We start from the raw sequence: 14,501 nt of genomic DNA on the forward strand, positions 1-14,501 counted from the left end.
TTCATCTGGCCCATTCAGTATTTCCAAATTTGGGGGAATTCGTTTCAAACACTTAAAAGTTGGAAGATTTTTATGTCAGAATATAGATTTCCTGCTTCTCTTGAAAAATCATCTATCGATGCAGGGCCCACAATGCTCCAGGTTACCTCATCTCCACCACTCCCTATGGACTTACCCCTGACCCCAGTCACTAATTTATGTGATCTATAGGTACTTGAGTTTGCAATCCCTGGTTCTAAAAGTTCTAGAAACAGGGTGGTTGGGAAAAGTGTGCTGGGTGGAGAAGACAGCCTGAACAAAGAGAAGAAATAAGGAAGGTGCAGGGTGTGTTGGGGTCTTTCTCGTCAAGGAAAGTGTGGCTGGGGCTGCATGGATGAGGCTGAGAAAGAGACAGAATCAGAGCTGGGAGGATGAGCTGTCCCTATCTCATCTCTATCCTTATTCACCCCACTTCCAGGCCACCAACGACCAGTTATCAGACAATGCTCATTTACATGGGGGGTGGGGGCTGGGGGGTCGGGAGCTTGCTCATGCTGCTCCCTCTGCCTGGAATCCCCTTTCCTTCCTTCTCTCTGGTGAGCACTGTGCATCCCAGCTGCATCCCATGACTTGTCACTGCCTGTTTACATCAGAGGTGGCAAACTCCACCTGGGCTGGACATGGCCCCCAAGGCCCCATTTTTTAACCTCTTCCCTGAGTAGACTGTTAGTCCCCTGAAGTCTTGCTCAAAATAGGATGGATGGAAGGATGGGCGGACAGACGGGAGGGTCAGATGGATGAATGAATGCATATCTGATTGCACAGCTTGGATGTTTCCCTCCTTGAAATAGACACAGGCTCTGCCCCACAAGAATAGAATGGGACAGTCTGGGGCATTCTGGTCCCGCAGGGGCCAGGATGCTGGACCTGGTGACCCTCTCAGACTCCCTCGAGTCCTCTCTAACCTCGTTCTCGGCCTCTCCTGGGCTCTGACCTACAAAAGACGGGTGGGAGGATAGAAAGGGAGCCCACGGGCGCTAGGACCCAGCGCGGCCGAAAGGCGGGGCGGGGGCGCCGCGCGCTGCTCCCTCCGCGCGGGGACAATGTGCGCCCCGCGGCGCGCGGCAGCAGGAGGGCGCGGCAGGAGGGAGAGAGCGCGCGGGGCCCAGTGCGCGTGCGCGAGGGCGCGTGCCAAGCGGGGCGGACAAAGGGGCGGGCGGCGGCGCGCGAGCCGGAGGGCGGAGCCGCGGGCCGGGCGGGCAGGTGCGCGCGGGCCGGAGGGCGGAGCCGCGATGCCGCGATGGAGCGCAGCCGGGGCGGGCGCCGGGGCCGGGGCCCGAGCACTAGGCGGAGCGCGAACCGGAGCCGCAGCCAGAACCCGGACCGGGCCGGGGTCCGGGACCGCAGGGCCCGGCTGCTCGTAGCGGCGGCGACGGAGCCCCCCAGCGGCTGAAGGGCTTCCTCCCAGCTCCCGCCGGTGGCCGGGACTCAGCAAGCCCCCCGAGGCTGGAAAGCGCGGGGATACCCCCCCCCCCCCCCGGGGCCCAAGGCCCCCCCCCAGGAAAGCGGGGTGCCCCTCCAGATCCAACACACAGCGACTTCCCAGCCGGAGAAAGCGGAGACTTCCTCCGTATTCAAAAGACAGCGACCTCCCTACGGTACCGCGAAGACTCCCCCCTCTTCAGTCTTGGCCCCCCTAAGACCTAGAACGCAGTGACACCCCCCCGTCCGGGATTGCGGGGACCCCCTCTCAAGATCCTGGTCATTACAACTCCACACCTCAAGACACGAAGACCCAGCTCAGAACGCCACTAGAACCCCCTATTCCGGTACACAGAACTCCCAAATCTAGGGACCCGAAGACACCAAGAGATATCCCTCACCAGCAAGAGGCCTCGGCCCACCCCCCCCACCCCATCCCCGCTCAAAGCTCCAGGACCGGGGCGACTGAACCGGTCGCGGCGCCCTTCTCATCCCAGCCCATGGTCGAGGCGCCCTGAGCCCCCCCACCCCGGGCCGGGCTGACGAAAACCGAGACGGCGCCCAGGCCCCCTGCCGCGGCGTCCCCGCGGCCCCAGCCCAGGTAAGCCGGGCCCAGGTAAGGGGCAGCAGGTGAGTGGCCGCCGAGGTCCCTAGACCTGCAGGTGGGGAAGGAAGTATTGGGTGCGCATTGCCCCCTCCCCAGCGTCGCCATGGAGCCGAGGCTGAAGGACGTCTCTTTGTGTCTCGCTTGGAGGAGCCGCCCCCTCCTCCTCTCCCTTTCCCCACCCCCCACCCTAGCCCTGGGGTTTGGGCGCAGCTCCCTGGCCCCAAGGGGAATGGTGGCAGAGCTGCTTGCGCCACAGAGGGGGCGAAGAGTGTGGAGAGTCCTCCCCCCCAAAACTGTGACTCTGGAGCTGTTGGACCTTCAGTCCTTGGAGTATATATACCCCTCCCCCCAAGGCCAGGCTGAGTTCTCAAGTGAAGTTCCCCCTGGGAGGAGAAGATTCTGGGGTGTCCGAAGGTGAGGGGCCCGCAGTGTGTGGCCAAAGGGTGATGGCTGGGGCTTGGGTGTGTGTCTTTGTCTGTGAGAGGGCAGGGAAGGGGTGTGTTTGAGAGAATGGGTTGGAATCCCTTATTTTCTCTGTGACTTCGCTGCTCCCACCCAGGCCGCAGTAGGGGTCTTGACCCAGGCCATACTTTGCGCTCCCTGAAGGACAGGGAGGGAGCAATCCCTTAACAAAGTGAGGCGCTGGTTTCTGGGGAGGGGAGGTAGTCTGGATAAAGAAGCCATTTCAGGTCAGGGCACCTTTCTGTCCCCATGTGCCCCAGGAGCAAAGCGTTCCCTTCTCCTCTTGATCTCAAGAACACCCAGGGCCAAACCTCAGGTTGGGTCAGTGTGTTTTGGACAACCATTCTTGGTTCTCGCTCTAGCTTTCTAGGCTGTATACAAAGCAGTACCCTAGCCTGGCCCTCAGTGAGGTCCTGAACCCCAGGCCCTACAGCTCATGGGAAGAGGCCCAGAGGATGTTGTACCATGAAATTCTGGATCAGAGATCCTGACAAGAGGCTGGACCATTCCAAGGGAACATACCCTGGGCAAGCAGTGATGCTGAGGAAGGCAGGACTCTGGGTACAGGTAACCCCACCAGGAGTTCCTTTGTTTATTTATTCATTCAGCAAACCTTTAGCTAGTGTCTGTGATATGCCAGAATTCAGGGTCCTTTCTCCCACTTCATCCCGATCTCCTTTCCTGATCTTTCCTGTTCCTCAGACCCCTGGGCTTTTCTTAGTTTGCCCAGGCCACGCTTGGTTGGACCAGTTGAGGTGAGCCTGCTTAGCTCCCAGCTGACCAGTTCTGACCCCACACCTGAAGCACCTGCTGCAGACTTGGAGGCCATGAGCCTGGGCAGCCAGTTTCTCTTCTCCCCCTTCCCAACACCAAGTGCCTGCACCACACCTGCTGCTGGCATCGACCCAAGGGGAAGAGGTGACCAGCAGGAGAAGAGGTTGGGGCGCTTCAGGCCAGACCTCTGGCGGCCCCTCCTGCAAATTCAAGGACAGTTGAGGCAGCCCCGTCAGCACAGGCTGTGGGAGAGCCAGCTGCCTTGAAGACTGGATGACCTTGGGCAAGTGTGTGGCAATTCCCAGAGATGACAGAATGAGCCACACTCTGTGGCCGGTGGGTGGATGTAGGTCACAGTTGGGCCTCGAGAAGTATCCAGGTGTGTCCTCTCCATCTCTGGAGGAGTTCATTTCCCCTGGTGGGTTCCCAGGAGCCCAGGGCCTTGTCCTATGACCCACAGGCAAGGGAGTGGAGTGAGAGGCTAAAGAGTGGAGATTTGAGTCACTGTGACTAGGGAATACCATCAAGAGGCCAGAGCAGGGCAGGGAGAAAGACCTCCCATCTTCACTGACCTGCAGTGGCTCTCCAGTGAGTCTGGAATGAAGCACAGAGCCCTTTGCAGCATGGTCTTAACCCACCTCCCAAGCTTCGTCTCCTACTTCTCACTCCTCATCCTCTACTTCTGGCTTATCTCCTCCATGTCCCCTAACTCCCTCCCTCCATCAGGTGCTGGTCCTCCGACCTGAAAAGCCCCACAACAGGATGGCTCAGGAGCAGCACTCCGCCTCCACCTCCCCTTTTGCTCTGACCTGGGCTGGCACAGGGTGGAGAGCTGAACTAGAGTGGTTGACGGGTTGGTGGCTTGGAGACAGTGGCACGTGTCTGCATGTGCTCTGAGAGTTTGTCTCCACATCTTAACCCTGAGCTCCAGGAGGTGCGATCTGGTTTGTCTCGTCCACACTGCCTCGCCTTTGTCTACCTGGGGTCCAGCATAGTGTACAGCACACGTTGTAACAGTACAGCTTCTAGATGCATTTTGTTGATCCAAACACTGTTTTTTCTCATGTTTGCATTTTTTGCCAGTGCTAAAAAAATACCATTTCCCATACAAATATTGATTTTTGGATCCTCTTGAAAAATATGATGATGTGGTCCCCCCCTAGGCCAGAGCCGGAGAATGACCAGCTTCTTTAGATAGGGCAGTCACCCTGCAGCTCAGCCCAGGCCCCACCTGGCCTGTTCCCTCATTTATGTGGCTTGCAGGCCATCCTGTCAGCAGCTAGCTTTGCAGGCCCAGGGTGGAGGCCACAAAATGTTTGCTCAGCGGGTAACCTTCCGCTATGTGTGTTTTGTGCACAAGGGCTTTCCCTGCCTTCCCCGGGGCCAAGTTAGGACCTGCACAGAGCAGTATCCCTGAGGGGTCTTTAGGGCGAGGTGGGGACGCAAGCCTGAATTCTTCCAGCCAGAGCATCTCCAGCCTGGTCCCAATTTTCACTCTCGCCCTGTCTTGTGCCCCCTCACCTATGCTAGAAGGATTCAGACGCCAACAACCTGTCTTAACTGTCCCACTCTCCCAGGAGCAGAAGTCCAAGTTTCTAGGCCAAGGTCTTGCTAAGGACTCTTGGGGGAGGACTGTTCTCTGGGCCTCAGTTTACCCATATGTCAGAGAGGAATTGGACTAGAGGTTCTCTCAGCTATAAGCTTTCCCCTCGTTCTAACTTTCTAGGACTGAGTCCGAGCTGCTGTAAGTTTTGATCAAGCCGGAGAGGTGGGCCCTAGACGCAGGAGTCACTCAAAAATACTGACATCCCCCAAACATTAATGAAACCAATAAGTCTTGCCAAGTAGCAGCTGGACCCCAGCCACTGGGCATTGCCCAGGTAGTGAGTGTGCCACCTTCCTGGGTGAAGGTCTGCAGTAGCCAGAGGTCAAAGGAGGCAGCAGAGCACCATGGTTCAGAGCACAGGCTCTGGAGTATGCCTGGGTGTGAATCCCATTTAGCTGCTATGTGACCTTGGATGAGTCACTTAACCTCTCTGAGCTTCAGTTTACTGATGGGAAAACAAGTATAACATCTACCTTGGGTCATCAGGGGATTAGTGAGTTAAAGCATGGAAAGGGCCTAGGACAGGGTCTGGCATGTGAAAAGTGCTCAGTAACCACTGGCTCCTGTTAAAAGGGGCGTTGGCAAGTGGGTGGCAAAGCATTGGTGGTAAGGCCTCCTTGGTTTTCCTATAGCCAGTCTAGGGGGGCCATGGGGCTTCTGTCCCCACGAAAGGGGAAGTAGATGTCTGAGAGGCAGTACTGTGCGGTGCATAAGAGTGTGGAGCATTCCCTGCTACGGATGAGGGTGAGGTGGGATTCAAGCCTGAGAGTCTGTGAGGACCCTTCCAGAACCCTGGCCTGGTCCTGTGGCTCTGCCCAGGGATGAGGTCTAGGCCTGGCTGTTGTTCTGTAGTTGAGGCCCTCTTCCTTCCCAGCTCTGCTTTCTAGGTGAGACACCTCTGGCTTCTGCATGAGGGAGTCCCCGAGGCTTTCTGCCCCAGGCAGATGGGCCTCAGGCCAGAGTCAGGGCCAGCATCTCCAACAGACCCACTCTCTCCCTTACTCCCCTGGTCCCTTCCAGGTCTCAGGAAGCAGGGGCAGCTAGGCCTGGAGGGGCCAGTTAAACCCCTCCCCTCTCCTGTCCACTCCCCCTCCCCTCCCCCTGCCATAGCTTAGCCACAGTCTGGAGAGGGGATGGGTCTGGACTCCAGCTCAGCCTCTGCTCCGGGAGCCGTGTAATATCAGGGTTGGAAGGAAGCAGTGGAACATTTTTCAATGTCAAGTGCTCCATGCCAGGCACTGGGCATCATTTTCTCATTGAGTGCTGAGAATAGCACCACATTAACCCAGAGCAGGGATTTGAGTCCAGCTCTGTGAGCCACCAAAGGTTTGTGTGAAACTGGTATCAAACTGTCTGGGTTTGAATCCCACCTCTACCATTCACTAGCTGCATGACCTTGGACAAGGCAGTTGTCCTCTGGGCCTCAGTTTCTTCTGATATAGAAGGAGGATGATAACAGCTCCTACTTCCTAGAGTTGTGGTGAGGACTTGACGAACCCATTATAGACAAGACACTTGTAGCAGCACCTGCTGAAGTGTGTGCTCTTCTTACTTCTGCCATACGCTGCCAGGGATGCAAACGAGCTGGTCCAGGCCAGAGGAAGCCGCTGTGACTCCCCGCTGTACCAGCCCTCCTTCCCTGTGACTGCAGCCAGTCATGGGAGAGGCAGAGAATGTTCCAGCTGCCTCCAGGTGTTGGGGTGGCCCTGAGGGGCAGGAGTTGGAGCTGGACAGGACAGAACTGCCTTCTCCTGATCAGGCCCTGAGAGGCTGCACAAATCCCCATCCCCCAGGACAACTCCCCCGTCTGTTGGGCCCCCCACCATAGCAGGAAGTCTTCCCGCTCTCTCAAGCCAGGGCCCATAGGCCTGCAGGGAGATCCTCCCATCCTGAGAGTTCACGGGCCTGCCAGCCCTGACCCCAGGCATTTCCAGGAGGGGCAGGGGGCCGGCAATGAACATGGATTAGTGGTAAAAAATACAACCCCTAGACCCTGGTGTGTGACTTTGGGCAAGGTGCATAACGTCTCTGTGCCTCAGATCCCTCATCTACAAAAAGGTTGATGGTACTAGGACCTACCTTGTATGGTCATAGGATTAAGTGAATGAATGTTTGTAAAGTACTATGAATGGCATCGAGTACCCACTAAGGGTTTGCTGTTAATATTAGTCTTCAAAAGCCCTGAGCAGAAAGGGAATGTTAGCCCCAATTTTACAGGTTAAAAAACGGAGGCTCGGATGAAGGTCTCTAGTCAAGGTTCCATATCTAGGATTCAGGGAAGATTCTGACCACTTTTCCGTTATTCACATGCAGTTCACAGAGCAAGGCCAGCCAGGAGGACCCAACAGGACCTAACCTGGGCTCCAGCTGCAGTCCCTGATATGGCGCTCGGCTTCCCTGCCCCCACACCTCTGCTGACATGGGGCCGTGACTGGCGAGAGCTGTAGCACGGAGGGTCTTCTAAGGAAGCCTCTAAGGCTTCCCTCAGTCCTTCCTCCCTCAGCCTCGCCCCAAGGACAGTGGTGGATGCTGCAGGGGGCTGGGCCCCAAGTCTCTGGGTGCGAGCTGGGTCAGGTCCACACTGGCTCCCTCCAACTCTCAGGGCCTGCCACTCAGGTTGGCCTTAGGAAGGGTTTGCTCAGGTCCAGGGTTTGGAGTGCATCTCACTCAGAGTGAAAGCCAGGTCCTCGCTGTGGCCTCTGAGGCCCTGCTCACCACCCCGCTCCTCACCTCTCCCCTCCTCTCCTGCCTGTCGCCCCTTATCCACCACTCTGCAGCCGTGCTGGCCTCCTCACTGATCCCTGAGCATACCAGGCACAGTCCCCCTGTGCCTCCGCCAAGAAGGCACTTCCACCACAGTGTCCACATGCTTGCAGCTTGCTCAGTGGGGCCTCTCCTGCCTGGCTACTCATCTACAGTTTCGTTCCCCACCCCCGGCATCTTGTCACCTCTCCCTACTAACCTTTGTTATCATCTGCCTCCGAACCAGAACGTAAGCTCCTTGAGGGCAGGGCCGCTTATTTGGTTCATGAACATATTCAGACCCAAGAACAGTGCTAAGCCCATAGCAGGAGCTCAGCAAATATTTACTGAATGTTCTGGAGCCAGACAGGTATCTCTAAGCCACTTCCCAGCTGTGTGACACTGGACATGTCACTTAATCTTTCCTTCTCTGAGTCTCAGTTTCCTGACCTGTAAGGAATATAATGGGAGTAGTAATAGCAGCTTCTCCTAAGATGGTTGTGAGGTTTAAAGGAGTCAATATATATAAATTACTTATACTTTAAATGGTTCATCCATGTTGGATATTATTAACAGTACTTTAGGGGCCCGCCCCATGGCTGAGTGGTTAAGTTCGTGCGCTCTGTTTCGGTGGTCCAGGGTTTCACTGGTTCGGATCCTGGGCCCGGACATGGCACTGCTCATCAGGCCATGCTGAAGCAGCGTCCCACATGCCACAACTAGAAGGAGCCACAACTAAAAAACTATGCAACTATATACTGGGGGGCTTGGGGAGAAAAACCAGGGGGGAAATAAAGAGATTGGCAAGAGTAGTTAGCTTGGGTGCCAATCTTTTAAAAAAAAACAAAGCACAATACCTGCACATTATGATCCCCACTTTGCTGACGAGGAGATGGAGGCACAGAGAGAGTGACTTACCCAAAGCTTCCTGTCTAGAAATGGTATTGAATCAGCTCCAGGCTCCTAAGATGGGCTACACTCCCTGTTCATCCCTCTGGGAAGAGGTGAGGGCTGGAGCTAGAGAAGGTCTCACCTCTCCCGTGGCCACCACCTGTCTACTGGTGGACGCCCAGCCAAGATGCCTGGCCCACTCAGCCAGTGGTGGGTAGCCACCGTGCTCCCCACCCTCCACTCCTGTTGATACCCCTGAGTGCTGGGCTACCCGCCTTACCCAGGCAACCAGGCTCATGCCTCCTCTCAGCCCACAGGGGCTGCCCCAGGCACTGGGCCCACCAATAGGCTGGGAAGAATGAGGCCCAGGGCTCCCACCTCCCCACAGGGCCTGGCTGGGGATGGCAAAAAGAGGCTGGAGAGCCTGTGCCAGCTCCGGGCACCAGCTGCAGGCAGACAGCATCACAGCCTATTAATAACTACCAAAGATGTGCCCCGGGCAAGGGGCAGACTGTGCCAACTGGAAGGGGAGGCCAAGGCAGGCGCCAGAGCCAGAAGGGGAGCCTAGCAGCAAGGGGAACCCCAGGCTGCCCCTGGTGGGGAGGGCAGTGGGAAGTATGTTGTTTCCAGTTCCTGCTGCTTGAGTGTGGAAAAGTCCCAGCTCTTCCTTTCAGTCTCCTCACCTGGGAAATCTGGGAGCTGGATCAGAGGATCTCCAAAGACCCCTGGCTCAAGCAGGTTCAAGGGGTGAGAATGTAGCAGAGACAACAGAACCCCCACTTCCGGCATAGAAAACCAAGGCACAGTGAGAGTACAGCTTTACCAAGATGGTGCAGAGTCCACGATGGAACCGTGGTTCCAGGCCCCTCTGTCCAGCAAATCCTTACTGAGCGTCTGCTCTGTGCTAGATACTTTAAGAAGTGACCGTTTAATTCTTACAGAATCCCACCATCTTAAGTGGGCATTCTCAGCCCCATTTTATTGATGGGCAAACCGAGGCTTAGGCTGCCCAAGGGCACACAGCAAGAAGGGATGGAGCCGGAATTTGCACCATAAGGGGAAGACAAGGAAGAGATGTGAGAATATTCTCCTCCTCCTCTTGAACCAGAATAGAATGTTTGGTAGAGTCTGTATTTGTGTCAAAGGACCAGGGGGAAGGAGAGACCTTATCTGGAGTCTCTTCTGGGCTCCCCAGGCCCTGGCCCACTGATGTTGTATATAGAAGTGGTGCCTAGGAACATTTTTCAGGGAAGAGGATAGTGAGGCTTCAGTGACCCATGAAGGGATAAGAACCACTGGATAGCTCATTTCATAGATTAGAAAACTGAAGCGGTGTGGGGGTGGGGGGAGGTGCTGGCCAGGGGTCCCTGGGGACCAGCAGCAGAGGCCAGAGCTTTTCCAAGTACCTCACAGGCCTCTTTCTGGGGTCAGAGGGCCCAGTTCTGAGTCCCCCACTCCCTGGCAACAAATAGGAGGGCCCACATGTGAAAAGACTTCTGCACTGGGGTAAACAAATGTGAGGGTCAGGGACACCTTCCAGGGAAGGCGTTGAGCAGCAGAGAGCCAGACTGGGGCACCTGCCTTGGGGACATAAAGGGAAGGCTCCTTCGGGGATGGGTGTAAAGGGGGCTCCCAGATGCCCCCACCTTCCCGAGCATGGGCTGGCCTGCTGTGAGAATTCACAGCAACCAAGCTGGGCCACTCCTCCTCTGGCCCCCAGGGTGCTGACACTGGGTGGGTGGGCATGACCTCCCTTCACAATTTCCTTGGCATTGTCTGGGCCCCCAACACACACCTGGTTCCTTTTACTCCCCAGACCTAACAGGATTGTACCTAGTGAAAAGTTTAATTCCTGCCCTGCCTCTGTTCCCTCAGTTCTCACTCCTCTCCCTAGACATTCATTTGTTGATTCATTCACCAAATATTTATTAAGTGCCTACTGTGTTCCAGGCACTGTGCCAGTTGTTGGGGATAGAGCAGTGAACAAGACCAGCCTGACAAAGTCCCTGCCTTCCTGGTGCTTAAGTTCTAGTGGGGAAGAGAGACAGACACAATAGATATCACAAGTCAGTGAATTATATAATGTGTCAGAAAGTGATACACACTACTGGGAAACAAAATAGAGTGGGGAGTGCAGAAGGGTAGTCCTAGTTGAGAAGGTGTCATTTGAGCAGAACTTGGAGCCATGTGGATATCTGGGGGCAGAGGGAACAGCCCCCAGGCAGGGAGCTGGCCTGTTCTGGAAACAGCAGGGAGACCAGTGTGTCTGGAGCAGAAGGAGGGAGGAGACAGGTCTTGGGGGTTAATTGAGGGCTGTTAAGGACTTTGGAATGAGATGGGAGCCAGTGGAGGGTGCTAAGCTTGGGAGTAACTGATCCAGTTGGGTTTTGAGAGCTCCCTGGCCACTGTGTCAAGAATAGATTGTTGGGGAGGGACGGGGGACCAGTTAGGAAGTTACTGCAGTAGCTGGGAAATGATGATGGCTCAGACCAGTAGGAGAGAATGTTGAGGGTAGTCAGGCACCTTTATTAATGTCTGGTGTTGATTCCAGAGTTACTTTATGCAAATACAAGCAAATGAGAAACCTATTCTTATTTTCCCCCATTTCAAAGTAGCTTACTAAACAAAGTGATACAGAGGCCCACAAAAGACAAGGGAGCTGGAGGCAGCTGCTGAGTTCCACCAAGAAGCAGCCCTCTCCTGTGTGGCTGGGGGAAGGCCAGTGGCACAGCCCTCTGGGGGACATCAAAACTGCAGAAATTCAAAATGCACTCACCCTTTAACCCGGCAGCCCTTCTAGAACTGACCACACAGACACACCTACACACTGTAAAATGACTTATATACAAGGCTACTCATTGTAGAGAGGAGCAAAAGGCTGGACACAACCCAAGTGTCTACCAGTAGGGGTTTAGTTAAATAAATGGCAGTATATCCATATGTACCGTTCCAGCTCTGCGGCGGTGCCTCCATCCTGGCTGCCCAGCCTCCTCAGGCGTCCCCTAGCTTGCACTTAGTGCTGGGCTGGCCTGGGTGCTGTCCACGCTTGTGGTGCTGAAGACAATGGGGCCAGAGGAGGCCTGGGCTGCAAACCAGAGACCAAGAGTAGAGAAGGGGCGATAGAGCAGGGGAAGTTCAAGTTTCAGTCCCTGGCTCTGCCCCTCACCAGCTGAGTGAACTTGAACAAGTTGCTTAACCCCCTGAGCCTCCGCATCCTTATCGTAAAATGGGGTTGCTATGAAGATTGAATGGCAGCAGCAAGGTAAAGCATTGGCATATTGAGAAAATAAGTGATAATTTTTACTATATCACTTTAGAGACAGTAAAGCATGGTAGTTAAGCTTTTGGACACTGGAGTGATAATGCCTGGATATGAATCCTGGCTCTGGCACTTACTGGATGGTCTTTATCAAGTAACACAACTGCTCTGTGTCTCAGTTTCCTCACCTGTAAATTGAGGTGAATAATAGTCCTTATGTTGTAGGAGTTTGTGAGGACTAGATGAGTTAACTTCTATGAGGCACCCAGCACATGACAGGGGTGCCCTAAGCATTAGCTGTTTTTGTCATCATTCTCATCACAGAACCCTACCCTCTCTGTTCACAGTGACCAGTGTCACTCATAGCCACTGCCATCTCTGCTGTGCTTGGGGCCAGGGCAGTTGAAGAGGGATAGCACCTTGTCCTGCAGACACCCTGGCTTCCAGCCCAGCCCTGCCACTGACTTCTTACGTGATTTTAAACAATTGCTGTTCTCTTCTGGCCATCAGCCTCTGCATCTATAAAATGGGGCTAATGATAAAGCACACAGGCCCCTAGGAAAATAGCTATGTGCCTGCAGGGTCACATTCAGGAAAGCCAAGATATAAAAAGGTACAACTTCCCAAATACGTAAAGAATCATTCACCCACCATTTGTCACACCCTGGCTAAGTGCTAGGAATAGCAAGATGATTAAGGCATGGGGCTTGCTTTCAAGGAGCTCTTGGGTTTCTTGCTGGATTGCTGATCCCCTTCAAGGCTCACTCAGGTGTCACCTCCTCTAGGAAGCCACCCTGATCCCCACTGTCAGTGCCCTCCTAGGAAATGCTGGAGTACTGATTATTGCCTTCCTGTCCTCATGGTTATCTGAGTCCTTATTTTCTCTGCCTCCCTAACTTGTAGGCTCATACCCTCTATCTGATGCATCGTTCTAACCAGCTTGCCCCATGCCAGCACCCAGCACAGTGCCTGGACTCGAGTCAATATGCTTGTCTGGAATCTTTAGGTTGCAAGTTACATAAACTCAACTCAAACCAGCTTAAGCCGAAAAGAAAATGTATTGATTCATGAAACAATCATTCAGGAGTATAATTGGCTTGAGGCATGCTTGGATCCAGGTGCTCAGAGTCTTCTGAAATCGCTCCATCTCCTAGCACTGCTTATCTCCCTGTCGCCTCATTCCCAGCAGGCTCTCCCCTGATGGTGGCAGAACCCGCATGCAGCAGCTCCAGGCCTGTGTCCTCCAGCTTTGCAGCCCAGGGTCAGAAGGTACCTCTTTTCTGGTAGCAGAAGCACAAGTCCAGGGTTTTGTTAAGGTTACTCTTGGGATTTGCCTATGCTAAGGGCATGGCATGGGTCCAGTGACCTGAGGGAGGGGACTGGGGCATGGGGACAGAGAACCTTAGAATCCCAGAGTGAGAATAAGAAAGCCTTGGCTGACTTGGTCTCACCTTGCCCCGTACTGATTCCCCAACAGATGGGCTTGGAGTCTCTGCTTCCCTACCCCCGTCACAGGAAGGTGCTTGCTCCCTGCTGCGACTGTGAGAACGCTCTCTTTCTGAATTGCTCTCTGCCTGCATCTGCCTCCAGGAGCCGTGCAGGACACAGTGCATAAGAGCATGGGCTCTGGAGCCTGATAGCCTGAGTTCAAATCCCAGCTCTGCTAATTATTAGCTCTTAGGCAAGTTACTCAGCCCATCTGTGCCTCAGTATCCCTTTCTGTAAAATGAGGACAATAATCGTAGCACCCAGCTCCCAAACTTGTTGTGATTGTTAAATGATTTAGTCCACAATGTTGACACAGCTGAATGCTAAATGCTCAATAAACAGTTGCCAGCATTATTATTCTCCAACAAGACAGGAGAAGAGCAGGTCCCCTTCTCATTACAGGCTGGTCATCCTCCACCTACTCCTATAACTGGACTCTTGTCACTTGGTTGCCAGTATTATCACCATCCAGGTCACCTTCTCTGGCCACACTCCAGGCAGCTGGATGCACCGAGGTTCAAATCTTAGCTCTTTGGCCTACTTGCTACAAAGCCCTTGAGTTAGGGTGGTACTGGCTGCTATAACAAATAGGCCCCTATATCTGAGAACCCTAACCCAACAGATGTTTCCTTCAGCTTCCCATGAAATGCAGAGCGGGTAACCCTCACCAGTGGGAGGCATCCCACACCCACAAGACACGGGCTCCTCCTATCTGGGAGCTCCCCACTCTTCTAGGCTCTCTGAGTCCTCCACATCAAGCCAACACACAGAAGAGAGTGGAGAGAAACTCTCCTCATTCTTAAAAGCCCCCGCCTAGCAGTGACACCCCTCATTTCTGCTCATATTCCACTGGGGAGGCTGGTCACACGGCCATCCCTGGATGCAAGGGAGGCAGAAATTGCTTGCTGACAGCTGCCCTCCAGCAACAGCTCTGTACTAGAGGAGGAAACAGCTTTTTGGTGGGCATTTGGCTCTCTGTGCCACAATCATAGTAAGCCATCTACCTCCTGGGCCTCTGTCCTTCATCTGTAAAACAGGAAGCTCCACTCAACTGTGGCACTGGTTGCACACCTCCATACATTCACTACAATCATTGAATTATACACTTACTGAGGGTGAGTTTTGTGGTATGTAAGTTATACCGCAGTTCAGCTGTCTTTCAAAAAACAGGAAGCATCTTATTGCCTTCTCAGGGTACTTGTGAGGACTCA

General features: G+C 54.3%; 1 protein-coding gene across 2 annotated transcripts in view; it reads left to right on the plus strand.

The window, feature by feature from the left end:
• The window catches only part of SBK1 (SH3 domain binding kinase 1), a 47,659-nt gene that overhangs the window by 22,741 nt on the left and 10,417 nt on the right, over positions 1-14,501 (plus strand). The window contains exon 1 of one of the 2 annotated variants that reach the window (XM_046665504.1): positions 2,006-2,062. The exons of the other annotated variant lie outside the window; for it this stretch is intronic. The gene's annotated coding sequence lies outside the window, so the exon portion shown is untranslated. Of the gene's footprint in view, positions 1-2,005; positions 2,063-14,501 lie in introns of those variants that run through there. 2 annotated transcript variants of the gene reach the window in all.

This window comes from Equus quagga, chromosome 7, assembly GCF_021613505.1.
Source record: "Equus quagga isolate Etosha38 chromosome 7, UCLA_HA_Equagga_1.0, whole genome shotgun sequence".
NCBI classification, from domain to species: domain Eukaryota; kingdom Metazoa; phylum Chordata; class Mammalia; order Perissodactyla; family Equidae; genus Equus; species Equus quagga.